The sequence below is a fragment of the Oncorhynchus gorbuscha genome, linkage group LG17 (genome assembly GCF_021184085.1).
Source record: "Oncorhynchus gorbuscha isolate QuinsamMale2020 ecotype Even-year linkage group LG17, OgorEven_v1.0, whole genome shotgun sequence".
NCBI classification, from domain to species: Eukaryota; Metazoa; Chordata; class Actinopteri; order Salmoniformes; family Salmonidae; genus Oncorhynchus; species Oncorhynchus gorbuscha.
In genome coordinates, this window is record NC_060189.1 from 37344035 (window position 1) to 37359352 (window position 15318).

General features: G+C 43.2%; 1 protein-coding gene across 4 annotated transcripts in view; it reads right to left on the reverse strand.

Moving 5' to 3' along the window:
* Positions 1-15318, reverse strand: part of si:dkey-87k14.1 (leucine-rich repeat transmembrane protein FLRT2) — a 64156-nt gene that overhangs the window by 29247 nt on the left and 19591 nt on the right. Inside the window, exons 1-2 of one of the 4 annotated variants that reach the window (XM_046309373.1) lie at positions 8789-11112; positions 8477-8567 (exon numbers count right to left, since the gene is read on the reverse strand). The exons of 2 other annotated variants lie outside the window; for them this stretch is intronic. The gene's annotated coding sequence lies outside the window, so the exon portion shown is untranslated. Of the gene's footprint in view, positions 1-8476; positions 8568-8788; positions 11113-15318 lie in introns of those variants that run through there. One more of the 4 variants, XM_046309374.1, reaches the window with a different exon arrangement.

The window sequence follows — 15318 nt, forward strand, 5'->3', positions numbered from 1 at the left end:
ACCATTCCAGTGTTTCAATTGCTATATTGTATTTACTTCGCCACCATGGCCTATTTATTGCCTTTACCTCCCTTATCTCGCCTCATTTGCTCACATTGTATATAGACTTATTTTTCTACCGTATTATTGACTGTATGTTTGTTTTACTCCATGTGTAACTTTGTGTTGTTATATGTGTCGAACTGCTTTGCTTTATCTTGGCCAGGTCACAGTTGTAAATGAGAACTTGTTTTCAACTTGCCTACCTGGTTAAATAAATATGGGAAAATATATACATATACTAATTTATTCAACATGAATAGGAAGGCGATTTCGTAATAAGAAGTTATTGTGTTTCCTAACAGCCTGCTGGAATAGGCTACTGAAGATGTGGTTACAATTTCGCTGAATTCAATATTAATAATATGTGTAAGAACTGAATATGCTTGTCAACAACAACCTTTTTTTAACCTTTAACCTTTAACCTGTAGCCTAATCTGACTACTTTTAACTTCAATCTAAAGCGTTCATAATAACACAAGGCTACAACAACAATAAACTTAAGTTATAGCCTATTTATTAAATTGGTTTGCCACCTCCAGGTAGGCTACACAAGTGGTACAAATTCATTTGCAATGACTCCAGTGATATCATCATTTCAACATATTTATTGTATAAAATGGTAGCCTACAATGGCATATAAACTCAACAAAAAAAGAAATGTCCTCTTATTGTCAACTGTGTTTATTTTCAGCAAACTTAACATATGTAAATATTTGTATGAACTTACGATTCAATAACTGATTCAATAACTGAGACATAAACTGAACAAGTTCCACAGAAATGTGACTAACAGAAATTGAATAATGTGTCCCTGAACAAATAATGTGTCCCTGAACAAAATCAAAAGTAACAGTAGGATCTGGTGTGGCTACCAGCTGCATTAAGTACTGCATTGCATCTCCTCCTCGTGGACTGCACCAGATTTGCCAGTTCTTGCTGTGAGATATTACCCCACTCTTCCACCAAGGCACCTGCAAGTTCCCGGACATTTCTTGGGGGAATGGCCCTAGCCCTCACCCTACGATCCAACAGGTCCCAGACGTGCTCAACGGGATTGAGATCCGGGCTCTTCGCTGGCCATGGCAGAACACTGACATTCCTGTCTTGCAGGAAATCCCGCACAGAATTAGCAGTATGGCTGGTGGCATTGTCATGCTGGAGGGTCATGTCAGGATGAGCCTGCAGGAAGGGTACCACATGACGGAGGAGGATGTCTTCCCTGTAAGCTCAGTCTGATGATGCTGTGACACACCGCCCCAGACCATGACGGAGTCTCCACCTCCAAATCGATCCCGCTCCAGAGTATAAGCCTCAGTGTAACGCTCATTCCTTTGGCAATAAACACAAATCTCTCCCCTGGTGAGACAAAACCGTGACTTGTCAGTGAAGAGCACATTTTGCCAGTCCTGTCTGGTCTAGTAACGGTGGGTTTGTACCCATAGGCAACATTATTGCCGGTGATGTCTGGTGAGGACCTGCCTTACAACAGGCCAACAAATCCTCAGTCCAGCCTATCTCAACCTCTTGCGGACAGTCTGAGCACTGATGGAGGGAATGTGCGTTCCTGGTGTAAATCTGGCAGTTGTTGTTGCCATCCTGTACCTGTCCCGCAGGTGTGATGTTCGGATGCACCGATCCTGTGCAGGTGTTGTTACATGTGGTCTGCCACTGCGAGAACGATCAGCTGTCCGTCCTGTCTCCCTGTAGCGCTGTCTTAGGCTTCTCACAGCACGGACATTGCCCTGGCCACGTTTGAAGTTCTCGTGTCTCCTTGCAGCATGCCTAAGACACGTTCATTTGGGGACCATGTGCATCATTCTTTTGGTGTTTTTCAGGGTCAGTAGAAAGGCCTCTTTAGTGTCCTAAGTTTTCATAACTGTGACCTTAATTGCGTACCGTCTGTAAGCTGTTAGTGTCTTAATGACCGTTCCACAGGTGCATGTTCATTAATTGTTTATGGTTCATTGGAAAGTGTTTAAACCCTTTACAATGAACATCTGTGAAGTTATTTAGATTTTTACAAATCATATTTGAAAGACAAGGTCCTGAAAAAGGGACATTTCTTTTTTTGCTGAGTTTACATTAATAGGCTACTTGATGGCGAACAGAGGAAAATGTATAATTCTCCACTTTTAGCCTAATGTCAGTTCCATTGAGGACTTTTCCCTTAAAAAGAACCGCGGGAGGGAGTTTCATAACTTCCACTCCATTCTAGCGTATTAATATGTTTTATGGAAAAAGGTTTGGAAATAGGTGTCTCCATTAATGAGAATCTAAATAGCCTCCCTACAACTGGTAAAAGGTTGTCACAACATACGTGTGTGCTGCTCTTGCTCTTGCTCCTCTCGATCACCTGACTCAGCCAATAACTGTATACTCCGGCGCACCTGATCGGCTACTGCATGGCCGGCGGTGTCCCAGCCACCAGCTCATAGCCATTGTTGCAGTTCCCGCTACCACTCACTATCCTTGGTAGCGATGGTGATATGTGTGTGTTTTTACATGTGATTATCACATGAGTAAAAATGAATCTGCAAATTAAACTATTGTACTGTTTTTTTAATGTTTGTGTGTGATGATTAGGGATTAAGGTGCCTTGGGACCCAAAAACATAATCAGTGCTCTAACTCCACCTTGTGCTGGTCTGGAGCAATGAAGCAGTGACGCGGGGTACAGTACTAACCCACTGATTACCTCTAAAACCCGCAGCATATTATCAAAACTTTTAGTTGAACAACCACTGTAGTGGAAATCATTTCAGATAAAAAGTAAGCTATAGAGATTTGCAACCAGATTTTCTACCATGTCGAAGAGACAACTTTCAGGAGGCAAATATATATATATATATATATATATATATATATATATATATATATATATATATATATATATATATATATATATATATATATATAAATAAAAATAAGAAAAGAGGCACACTCTCTAAGCAAAAGAGATTCGCTGTTGAAATGTATCAGCGTGCAACAATTTCCATCAGCTGGTGTGGAGAACAACAAGCCTCCAAGGAAAGGCCATTCATTCACAGCGACAGACGAGCCCCTGTTCACTGGTTCTACTAGCAAAGAGGGCGAGTCAGGGCTATCCACTTCCACCAATGATGACAGCTGCCTGGGTGGACAAGAACAGGTGGTCTCACCAGGCTAGCCACACCTCCAAACATTGCCAGCGGAGACCCTAATATCTAGGACCCGTGCTCAGATTCGTCGCTCCACGTCCCCGATGACAGTGGTGCTGCTGCTGGTAAATCCGACTCCCAGACAAAAAAAAACATAAAATATCCCGGTGAGTGGCCAAAAGATATGAATGGATCTTTACAGGATATGTTAGCGCAGGCTTGGCCACATCAAGAGGGGAATTTCCCAAGATATATTTTCATTGGCCCACTACAATAGGAGGATGACGCACGGAGTGCTATCCATAGATGTTGGTATAGCCAAACCCTCCAATACTGTCCCATGCACTCGTTAAATACCTCAGTGACAGGGAAGGGCTTGGTGTATTTGGGCTCAAATTGAGTGAGGGTATCCCATACCCTTTCTTATAAGAAAAGGTCAAAAAGTATACCTGTTGTTAGTTTTATATTTATACTTAGAAATAAATACATTAAAAGTTTGGGGAAACCCTGCTATAAACAACCATTCAAAAAGGTTCTAGAAGGCCCCCAAAAATCCGCTTATGGTTATAACCTTTTTTTATGGCTCAATATAGCAGTTTTTCCCAAAATCAGTCCTTGTTTGTCATGTTTGGGATGCTCTGGATTAAAGTGTAAGACAGCGTGTTCCAGTCCCCATAAATACCCAGCAACTTCACAAGGCCAATAAAAAGGAGTGGGACAACATTTCAAAATGCCTGACTCAACAGCGTGATCAACTCTATGTGAAGGTGATGTGTTGCGCTGCATGAGGCAAATGGTGGTAACACAATATACTGGCTGGTTTTCTGATCCATGCCACTCATTTCTTTAAGATATCTGAATTCCCAGTCATGTGACATTCATAGAATAGGGTCAAATTAATATATTTAAATTGACTGATTTCCTTAACTCAGTAAAGTCTTTGAAATATATTTTATATATCAGTATAACTTATTTTTCCTAACCATTCTGAATGCTAGCTGCTGGTGAATACACATTCCCAGCTCTGGCTGGATTCAAATAGGAGTTACATGTATGTTTTGTTTGATAAAGTTCATATTTATATCAAAAACCTCAGTATACATTGGCGCGTTACATTCACTAGTTCCAAAAACATCCGCTGATATTTCAGAGAGCCACATCATTTTACAAAAATACTCATTATAAATGTTCATGAAAATACAATTGTTAGACATGGAAATATAGATATACCTCTCCTTAATGCAACCGCTGTGTCAGATTTTTAAAAAACTTTACGGAAAAAGCAAACCATGCAATAATCTGAGACAGCGCTCAGAAAAAAAAGAAATATTTTTCGCCATGTTGGAGTCAACAGAAATAACATTATAAATATACCCTTACCTTTGATTATCTTCATCAGAATGCACTCCCAGGATGATAATGTCCATTATTTATGTCCAAGTAGCTACTTTTGTGAGGGCGTTTAGTACACAAATCCAAACGCTCGTGCAGGCCCAGCCGAACGTCAGCTGGGCCTGCATATTATTATTAGTATTGGATAGAAAACACTCTGAAGTTTCTAAAACTGTTTGAATTATGCCTGTGAGTATAACAGAACTCATATGGAAGGCAAAACCCTGAGACAAAATCCAAACATGAAGTGGGAAATCTGAGGTTTGTAGTTTTTGAACTCACCCCTATCGGAAAAACAGTGGGATATGGGTTATTTTCCACTTCCTAAGGCTTCCACTAGATGTCAACCGTCTTTAGAACGTTGTTTCAGGCTGCTCATGTGAAGGGGGGCCGGATGGGAGCTGTTTGACTAAGGGGTCTGCCTATAGCCTCGTTCTCAGTCATACATGAGAGGTATCTCTCGTTCCATTTCTTTTCTAGAGACAATGGAATTCTCCAGTCCGAACATTATTGAACTTTTATGATAAAAACATCCTAAAGATTGATTCTATACTTAGTTTGACAAGTTTCTTCGACCTGTAATATAACTTTTTGAACGCGCTTTTGGATTTGTTTACCAAACGCCCTAACAAAAGAAGCTATTAGACATAAATGATGGACATTATCGGATAAAACAAGCATTTATTGTGGAACTGCGATTCCTGGGAGTGCATTCTGATGAAGATCATCAAAGGTAAGTGAATATTTATAATGGCATTTATGAATAATGTTGACTACCCAACATGGCGGATATTTCTTTGGCTGGTTTGGGTTCTAAGCTCCGTTCTCAAAATATGCTTTTTCTGTAAAGTTTTTTTAAAAATCTGACACCGCAGTTGCATTAGGGAGAAGTGTATCTAAAGTTCCATGTATAATAGTTGTATTTTCATCAAAATTTATTATAAATATTTCTGTGAATTCACGTGGCTCTCTGCAATATCACTGCATGTTTTAGAACTAGTGAACGTAACACACCAATGTAAAATAAGATTTTTGGATATAAATATGAACTTTACTGAACGAAACATACATGCATTGTGTAACATGAAGACCTATGAGTGTCATCTGATGAAGATCATCAAAGGTTAGTGATTAATTTGATCTCTATTTGTGCTTTTTGTGGCTCCTCTCTTTGGCTGGGAAAATGGCTGAGTTTTTCTGTGAGTTTGTGGTGACCTAACATAATCGTTTGTGGAGCTTTCGCTGTAAAGCATTTTTTGAAATCATACACTGTGGCTGGATCACCGACAACTTTATCTTTAAAATGATGCCTAATACTTGTATATTTGAGAAATTTGATTTATGAGATTTTTGTTGATTTGCATTTGGCACCCTGCAATTTCATCAGCTGTAGGCAGGTTAAGACTTCACTTGATGAAGGCTACATTACTGACAAAATGATGAATGTGACCTTTTGGGATATAAAGAAGGATTTTATCTAACAAAACAACACTAGATGTTATAGCTGGGACCCTTTGGATGACAATTCAGAGGAAGATTTTCAAAAAGTAAGTGAATATTTAATCGTTATTTGTGAATGTATGGAACGTGTGCCGGTGGAAAAATATTTTGATGTGGTGCGCTGTCCTCAAATAATCGCATGGCATGTTTTAGCTGTAGTAGCTACTGTAAATCAGACAATGCAGTTAGATTAACAAGAATTTAAGTTTTCAGCCAATATAAGACACTTATATGTACCTAAATGTTTAATATCCATAATTTTTATGATTATTTACTTGAATTGCGCACCCTCCAGTTTCACCGGAGGTTGTCCCGCTAGCAGGATACCTATCCTTAAAAGTGTGGACCCGAATAGACACTGGACCAGTGTTAAATTTAACACTGTCAGTGTTAGATTTAACACTGGATAATTTGCTGTGCACACCCACCAAGACATGTAGACATCCATAACACCTCATCAGCCCCATCAAATGGAAAAACAATGAACATATTTCTCAGACCCGAGGACTAGGAGAGAAATGGTGGCAGTGTTCAATCAGCTAATTTGTTCAATATGCCAGTTCTCTCAGTCAGAGTCAAATTATCAGGCTAAAAAAGCCCTGGGTACAACAGACATTGAGCTGGGTGGCAGGCTGTGAAAACAGACTGGCAACAGAGAGACGCCTGTTAATGGCCGGGCTACAGACAGACAGGAGATGAGGGACATGAGAGCAAAGAAGAGGGAGGGTTATTGAGCAAAGAGGAGCTCGCTCTCTTTCTCTCTCTCTAGCTTTCTCTCTCACTACATCTACCGCTCCTCTCTTTTTATTTGTCCCTCCGACTCTTCCTCCCTCTCTACAAATCTCTATCCCCTCTACTCAATTCTCTCATTTCTTATTTTTCGCACCAATTTTTTACCCCCCTCTCTCAAACTCACCCCCTTCTATCCAACACTCCACACGTCCCTCTTTCTCATTCATCTCTCCTTCTCTCCAACTCATTATGCCTTTTCCTCTTTGTCAAATTCTACCTCTGCCCGCATCTCTATTGCCACAACTCCCTCCAAAAAAACTCCCTCTGTATCTCCTCACCGTACTTTGTCTTTGATATCGAGGCTGATTGGGGATATTCCACTCTGAGTTTTACAACCTAAATCCATTGTAGTTCTGCCAGTGTCTTTTCTCTCTGTGCTCTTTTCTGACCATTAACATTCTTTGTCTGACCCATTTTGACATCATCCGACATCAAAGGAGTTCCCTGCTGTGGATGTTCCATCTCTTAGATCATCAGTTTGACTCAAAAGTATTGCACTATAAATTCAATTAAATCTAATTGTCACATGCTTCGTAAACCACAGGTGTCGACTTACTGACAAGTTGAATCAAGGGAATAGTGTGCCATTTGGGAAACAGACACTATCTCTAGCCAGAAAACATGGAGCTCTGTTCTGAACACAAAGCCTGTCTGAAAAGATGCAACCTCTACTGGTTGTAATGGAACAAAAAGTAAGCTACAGTAATAGCATCCTGAGAGACCATCATGGAGTCCAGTTTACCAGCATTCATCTCAAGCTGGCCCACAGGCCATACTAGAACACAACACCACTCCCTCAGTCCAATCTAACAATCTAATGCTTAATTATTTCGTCAGTTGTTGTAATGTAATTTCACCCCATAACACAAACATTAACAAGTGCTATTGTCTTTGAGAGTCGCTGAACATACATTATTGTGATTGATGTTGTTTTTGTGATAATCGTGCCATGCCTTCTCAAAAGACGGTTGAGTAAACAGACAAATAGCTTCAAGCAATGGACAGGTTTCTCCCTTTTGGCTGGTCTCTCTCTCAGCTGGGCTCTATCTCACACCGTTGAAGACACTGGCTGCTGCCTGCTACACTCTAAAAAGTAAAGGTTCCTGGAGGATCCTTTAGGGGTTATTCAAATTGAGACTGTGGGGGAACCACTACAAGTTCTTCAAAGAACCCCTTTTAATGGATCCTTAAAGAACCTTTTGAAGAACCTTTTAGGCTATGTTTGTTTAACTACCCCCTCCTCCCATGTTATTATTAATATGCATTACAATAACAACAATAACACTATATTAGTCGTCAGTGTTTATTATGATTTTAGTGGGAAAGCAGAATTTAAAAAAATCTAAATATGAGGTAAACTCCCAGCAGAGCACCAAGTCCAATGGATATATCCTCTGGCATGTTGATGTTCTCCGTATCCATAACCCTAATGATTTTGCAGTGCATGGTGATCGAACAGGTTTCCTGTTATATTCATCAGGTGTAAGGAGGGTAAAGTCTGTGAATCCAAAACAGATGTTTAACAAAACATGCACACAACAGTATTTATACCTTGTTTTTTGTGGTAAAATGAATTTAAAAAAGCTGTTTTGATAATGGTTTTCATACACATACCTTGTCCATAATGTAGAGGCCTGTGGGATTTTCATTGAAGAGGTAGGGGAGGAGGATGATAAATGTGATCTGCATAACATATCAATACCACCTGCAGACACAGACACAAAAGTGAGCAGTTCATTAATCTGCACCCAATACTGCTAGCCTTCAACCAATTATTATAGCCTACATATTATTACCTCTTTGTGGATTGATATCCATTGAATTGTGTACATTTTCTGTTTTAAAAAGATTTACACAAATATGAAAACATAGATGGTATCATCATAAAACAAAATCAATGTAGATCATACAAGGGACAAACCTTACCTTAAATTGAGGAGATCTTAACATTGTTCAGTTAAATGCCTGCCCCTGCTGTTCTTTCAAATCCAAATGTTAAATGTTTCAGTGGGGCAACTAAGGAGGTTCCTCGATGAACCCCAGGTCTTGGAAGAACCTTTTGTCTGCAATTTTCAGTGCCTAGAACACTACGGTTCTTCTAAGAACTTTGAGGATCTTAGAAGAACCCTTGTTGAACCCCTAATATGTAGAGTGTAAACATAGCTAGTTACACCAGAGAAAATGAGAGAGAGAGAGAGAGCGAGAGAGAGAAGCAAGAGCTGCTTCGCTTCTTGCCTGACTGCTGCAGCCCATACAGTACCTCCTCCCGGGGAGGAGAGGGGGAGAAAGGAGCAAGTCAAGTTGTTGACACAGAGTTAAATATATAGGAGAAGCCAGGGTGATAAGAAAGATAAATAGGGTAGGGCTAAGAGTTGGGTTGAGAGGGGAAGAATAGGAACATTTTGAAAAAGTTTCAGTAGGAGAAAGCAATGGGGAAGCTAGAGAAAGTGCAAGACACTGAAGAAAGCAGAACATGCTGTCCCCCAGTGACTCTTCAAATGGATACATTGATTATTATCATTGTCAATTACCATTCCTTTTCACATCATATGCCTGCATCATACAGAGAGGAATTTTAGCCAAAGGAAACAGCACTCCATCACGTTCCTCCTTTCCATTAAAAATACAGAGGAGTTGCAACAGTTGCTCACCCCATAATTACACTGTTTCAAAATGTCAGTTGGTGACTTTCGTGGATTTTGCCGATCTAAGTGAAGTGCTCGTGAAGTGAAGTCACAAATGCTCCTTTCTTCTCTGGCATAATGTTCCTTTCTCTCTCCATGATCCAGTCAGATTCACACTGGTTCTTTTTCAGGCTAGATCCCAAATGGCACTCTATTCCCTATAGTGCACTACTTCTATCTGACCAGGGTCCATAAAGCGCTATATAGGTAATAGGGTGACATTTGGGATGCACCCCACCTCACATTCTAGATTTCATTCAACTGTTACAACTCTCTCAGGTAACTTCAAATCCCAATCCCCACTTCCAAATCTATCCTCACGGTAGATCCGTTACTCACAGTTCTGCGTGAACATTTTGTATTTTTTACTTCTTGAAAATGCTGGATATCACAAGACCATCCAGGATCAACAGAACAAAATGACAATCCAGGATGAACACAACTATGACAATGCAGGATCAACACAGCTAAATAGCGGAACATAATCGGAAACAATTTGAGCTGCTTTCCCCCAATCCTCACACAAAGTCATTAGCTCTAAATGATGATCCAAAATCAAGTGTAAACGCATCTTAATGACAATCCAGGATCAATCCGGACATTCTCTGCTATGATTCGGCCTGCTGTACAGCACAGTAAACATTAACTAGGCCAGTGAGTGATGGTAATGTGAGGCATATTAATGAACAGGACAGCTTTCTTCTCCAATTATTAACCAGAGGGTGGGACCTGAGGAGATAACTCTTCTTCGGGTGGCACAGGGCCGAGCACCAGCGGCTGTCACGCCGCCACCCCACACAGCAGATTAATGGAAGGATGCCGCTGCAAATGAATCACATATGGCTCATATCCTTCTCATCCATGAAAATGCATACGTGTCAAGGATGTTTTTCTTTGTCAATTCTAAAGTGTGATTCAAAGTGGAGCCCGGTACTCTGTTCTTCTAAGAAAAGGGAGATGAAAGAGAAATGTAAATCAAGGAGACCAAAGTCACCTACCTGTGAGTGTGTGAATGTGTGTGTGCTTGCACATGTGTCCACGTGCCTTCGTGCGCATCCAGGGTGGGAAATCATTACCATTGAGATTTTTCATTGTATAATTCATGTGTTCTGGTCTGTTCTGGGCTCCACCTGGGCTTTAGGTTCATCACATGACACATGAGATTAATTACAGTGGTGTTAGGAAGCTGAGGAGCCAGCACCTGTCCCGTCAGAACCATACATCAGCATTAAGAAATCAGCCCTCTGCAAACCCTATTTATCAGACCCATTAAATGGCCGTAAGGGCCCAAAGTGCTGCAGGAGCTGTGTAGAGAGAATACCATTTGAATGTGTATTTAAAGGTCTGGCCCCAAGCCCACCTGAATCGCAAGAGGAAAAAAGGGCTTCTTTTAAGTTTCTGTAATTATTTACAGATAAGGTAGATTAGCTCGAGAGCAATATTGCAACGACTGCAAAATGTTATTTAAAATTGGTGTATCAACTAAAAAACAAAATGGCTTCTTTGTAACTATAATGATGGTACATTTGGTGGTGAGGATTTACATTACATTTAAGTCATTTAGCAGACGCTCTTATCCAGAGCGACTTACAAATTGGTGCATTCACCTTATGACATCCAGTGGGGCAGCCACTTACAATAGTGCATCTAAATCTTTTAAGGGGGGGGGTGAGAAGGATTACTTTATCCTATCATAGGTATTCCTTAAAGAGGTGGGGTTTCAGGTGTCTCCGGAAGGTGGTGATTGACTCCGCTGTCATGTTTGTCATTTATTATCATGTCTTGTCCCTGTGCTCCCCATGCTATTCGTTTCCCTCTGCTGGTCTTATTTGGTTCTTTCCCTCCTTCTATCCCTCTCTCTCCCCCTCCCTCTCTCACTCTCTCGCTCTCTCTTCTCTCTATCGTTCCGTTCCTGCTCCCAGCTGTTCCTATTCCCCTAATCATCATTTAATCTTCCCACACCTGTTCCCGATCCTTTCCCCTGATTAGAGTCCCTATTTATTCCTTTGTGATCCGTTCCTGTCCCGTCGGTTCCTTGTATTGTATTCACCATGCTGTGATTGCGTTTCGCCCTGTCCTGTCGTGTTTTTGCTGTGATTGTGTATCGCCCTGTCCTGTCGTGTTTTTTTGCCTTCATCAGATGCTGCGTGTGAGCAGGTGTCTCTGTCGACTACGGCCTGCGCCTACCCGAAGCGACCTGCAGTCTGTGGCCGCTTCTCCAGTTATTTCCCCTCTACAAGTCTAGAGGATTTCTGTTATTCCCTGTTTGGACTTAAATAAACTCTGTTTCTGTTAAGTCGCTTTTGGGTCCTCTTTCACCTGCATGACAGAAGGAACCGACCAAGGAATGGACCCAGCGACTTCAGACGCTCGTTACACTGCCGTCAAGATCCAAGGAGCTATGCTCGGCAGACACGAGCAGGAATTGTCTGCTGCTCGCCATGCCGTGGAGAACCTGGCCGCTCAGGTTTCCGACCTCTCTGGACAGTTCCAGAGTCTACGTCTCGTGCCACCTGTTACTTCCTGGCCTGCCGAGTCTCCAGAACCTAGGGTTAATAACCCACCTTGCTACTCCGGGCAGCCCACTGAGTGCCGCTCCTTTCTCACGCAGTGTGAGATTGTGTTCTCTCTCCAACCCAACACATACTCTAGAGAGAGAGCTCGGGTTGCTTACGTCATTTCACTCCTTACTGGCCGGGCTCGAGAATGGGGCACAGCTATCTGGGAGGCAAGGGCTGATTGCTCTAACAAGTTCCAGAACTTTAAAGAGGAGATGATTCGGGTTTTTGACCGTTCAGTTTTTGGTAGGGAGGCTTCTAGGGCCCTGGCTTCATTATGCCAAGGTGAACGGTCCATAACGGATTATTCTATTGAGTTTCGCACTCTTGCTGCCTCTAGTGAGTGGAACGAGCCGGCGCTGCTCGCTCGTTTTCTGGAGGGACTCCACGCAGTGGTTAAGGATGAGATTCTCTCCCGGGAGGTTCCTTCAGATGTGGACTCTTTGATTGCTCTCGCCATCCGCATAGAACGACGGGTAGATCTTCGTCACCGGGCTCGTGGAAGAGAGCTCGCATCAACGGTGTTTCCCTGCTCCGCATCACAACCATCTCCCTCCTCTGGCTTTGAGACTGAGCCCATGCAGCTGGGAGGGATTCGCATCTCGACTAAGGAGAGGGAACGGAGGATCACCAACCGCCTGTGCCTCTATTGCGGAGTTGCTGGACATTTTGTTAATTCATGTCCAGTAAGAGGCCAGAGCCCATCAGTAAGCGGAGGGCTACTGGTGAGCGCTACTACTCAGGTCTCTTCATCTAGATCTTGTACTACTATGTCGGTCCATCTACGCTGGACCGGTTCGGGTGCTACATGCAGTGCCTTGATTGACTCTGGGGCTGAGGGTTGTTTCATGGACGAAGCATGGGTTCGGAAACATAACATTCCTTTCAGACCGTTAGACAAGCCTACGCCCATGTTTGCCTTAGATGGTAGTCATCTTCCCAGTATCAAATTTGAGACACTACCTTTAACCCTCACAGTATCTGGTAACCACAGTGAGACTATTTCTTTTTTGATTTTCCGTTCACCGTTTACACCTGTTGTTTTGGGTCATCCCTGGCTAGTATGTCATAATCCTTCTATTAATTGGTCTAGTAATTCTATCCTATCCTGGAACGTTTCTTGTCATGTGAAGTGTTTAATGTCTGCCATCCCTCCCGTTTCTTCTGTCCCTACTTCTCAGGAGGAACCTGGCGATTTGACAGGAGTGCCGGAGGAATATCATGATCTGCGCACGGTCTTCAGTCGGTCCCGAGCCAACTCCCTTCCTCCTCACCGGTCGTATGATTGTAGTATTGATCTCCTTCCGGGGACCACTCCTCCTCGAGGTAGACTATACTCTCTGTCGGCTCCCGAACGTAAGGCTCTCGAGGATTATTTGTCTGTGTCTCTTGACGCCGGTACCATAGTGCCTTCTTCTTCTCCGGCCGGGGCGGGGTTCTTTTTGTTAAGAAGAAGGACGGTACTCTGCGCCCCTGCGTGGATTATCGAGGGCTGAATGACATAACGGTTAAGAATCGTTATCCGCTTCCCCTTATGTCATCAGCCTTCGAGATTCTGCAGGGAGCCAGGTGCTTTACTAAGTTGGACCTTCGTAACGCTTACCATCTCGTGCGCATCAGAGAGGGGGACGAGTGGAAAACGGCGTTTAACACTCCGTTAGGGCATTTTGAGTACCGGGTTCTGCCGTTCGGTCTCGCCAATGCGCCAGCTGTTTTTCAGGCATTAGTTAATGATGTTCTGAGAGACATGCTGAACATTTTTGTTTTTGTCTATCTTGACGATATCCTGATTTTTTCTCCGTCACTCGAGATTCATGTTCAGCACGTTCGACGTGTTCTACAGCGCCTTTTAGAGAATTGTCTCTACGTAAAGGCTGAGAAGTGCTCTTTTCATGTCTCCTCCGTTACTTTTCTCGGTTCCGTTATTTCCGCTGAAGGCATTCAGATGGATGCCGCTAAGGTCCAAGCTGTCAGTGATTGGCCCGTTCCAAGGTCACGTGTCGAGTTGCAGCGCTTTTTAGGTTTCGCTAATTTCTATCGGCGTTTCATTCGTAATTTCGGTCAAGTTGCTGCCCCTCTCACAGCTCTTACTTCTGTCAAGACGTGTTTTAAGTGGTCCGGTTCCGCCCAGGGAGCTTTTGATCTTCTAAAAGAACGTTTTACGTCCGCTCCTATCCTCGTTACTCCTGACGTCACTAGACAATTCATTGTCGAGGTTGACGCTTCAGAGGTAGGCGTGGGAGCCATTCTATCCCAGCGCTTCCAGTCTGACGATAAGGTTCATCCTTGCGCTTATTTTTCTCATCGCCTGTCGCCATCTGAGCGCAACTATGATGTGGGTAACCGTGAACTGCTCGCCATCCGCTTAGCCCTAGGCGAATGGCGACAGTGGTTGGAGGGGGCGACCGTTCCTTTTGTCGTTTGGACAGACCATAAGAACCTTGAGTACATCCGTTCTGCCAAACGACTTAATGCCCGTCAAGCTCGTTGGGCGTTGTTTTTCGCTCGTTTCGAGTTTGTGATTTCTTACCGTCCGGGTAGCAAGAACACCAAGCCTGATGCCTTATCCCGTCTGTTTAGTTCTTCTGTGGCTTCTACTGATCTCGAGGGGATTCTTCCTTATGGGCGTGTTGTCGGGTTGACAGTCTGGGGAATTGAAAGACAGGTTAAGCAAGCACTCACGCACACTGCGTCGCCGCGCGCTTGTCCTAGTAACCTCCTTTTCGTTCCTGTTTCCACTCGTCTGGCTGTTCTTCAGTGGGCTCACTCTGCCAAGTTAGCTGGTCATCCCGGTGTTCGAGGCACTCTTGCGTCTATTCGCCAGCGCTTTTGGTGGCCGACTCAGGAGCGTGACACGCGCCGTTTCGTGGCTGCGTGTTCAGACTGCGCGCAGAAGAAGTCTGGTAATTTTTTTCTGCTTCTGCTCCTGGTCTTGCTGGGTCTCAGTCTGTTCCCTGCCATCGCATCTCTCCTGTTCTTGTCCCTGCCCTTGCTGTGTCTCAGTCTGTCCCTAGTTCTCATTTTTTTTTTTTAGAGTAGTACCCTAGTTTCCCTTTTTATCGTTTTTCGTTACGGTCCTGAGGAGAGGAGTTGGGTTCTTTCTCGGGACGTGCTGGACCGTTTGATCTATGATTTCCTCCGTTGCCGCCAGTGTTCCTCCTCGAGAGCGCCAGGAGGCGCTCGGTGAGTGGGGGGGTACTGTCATGTTTGTCAT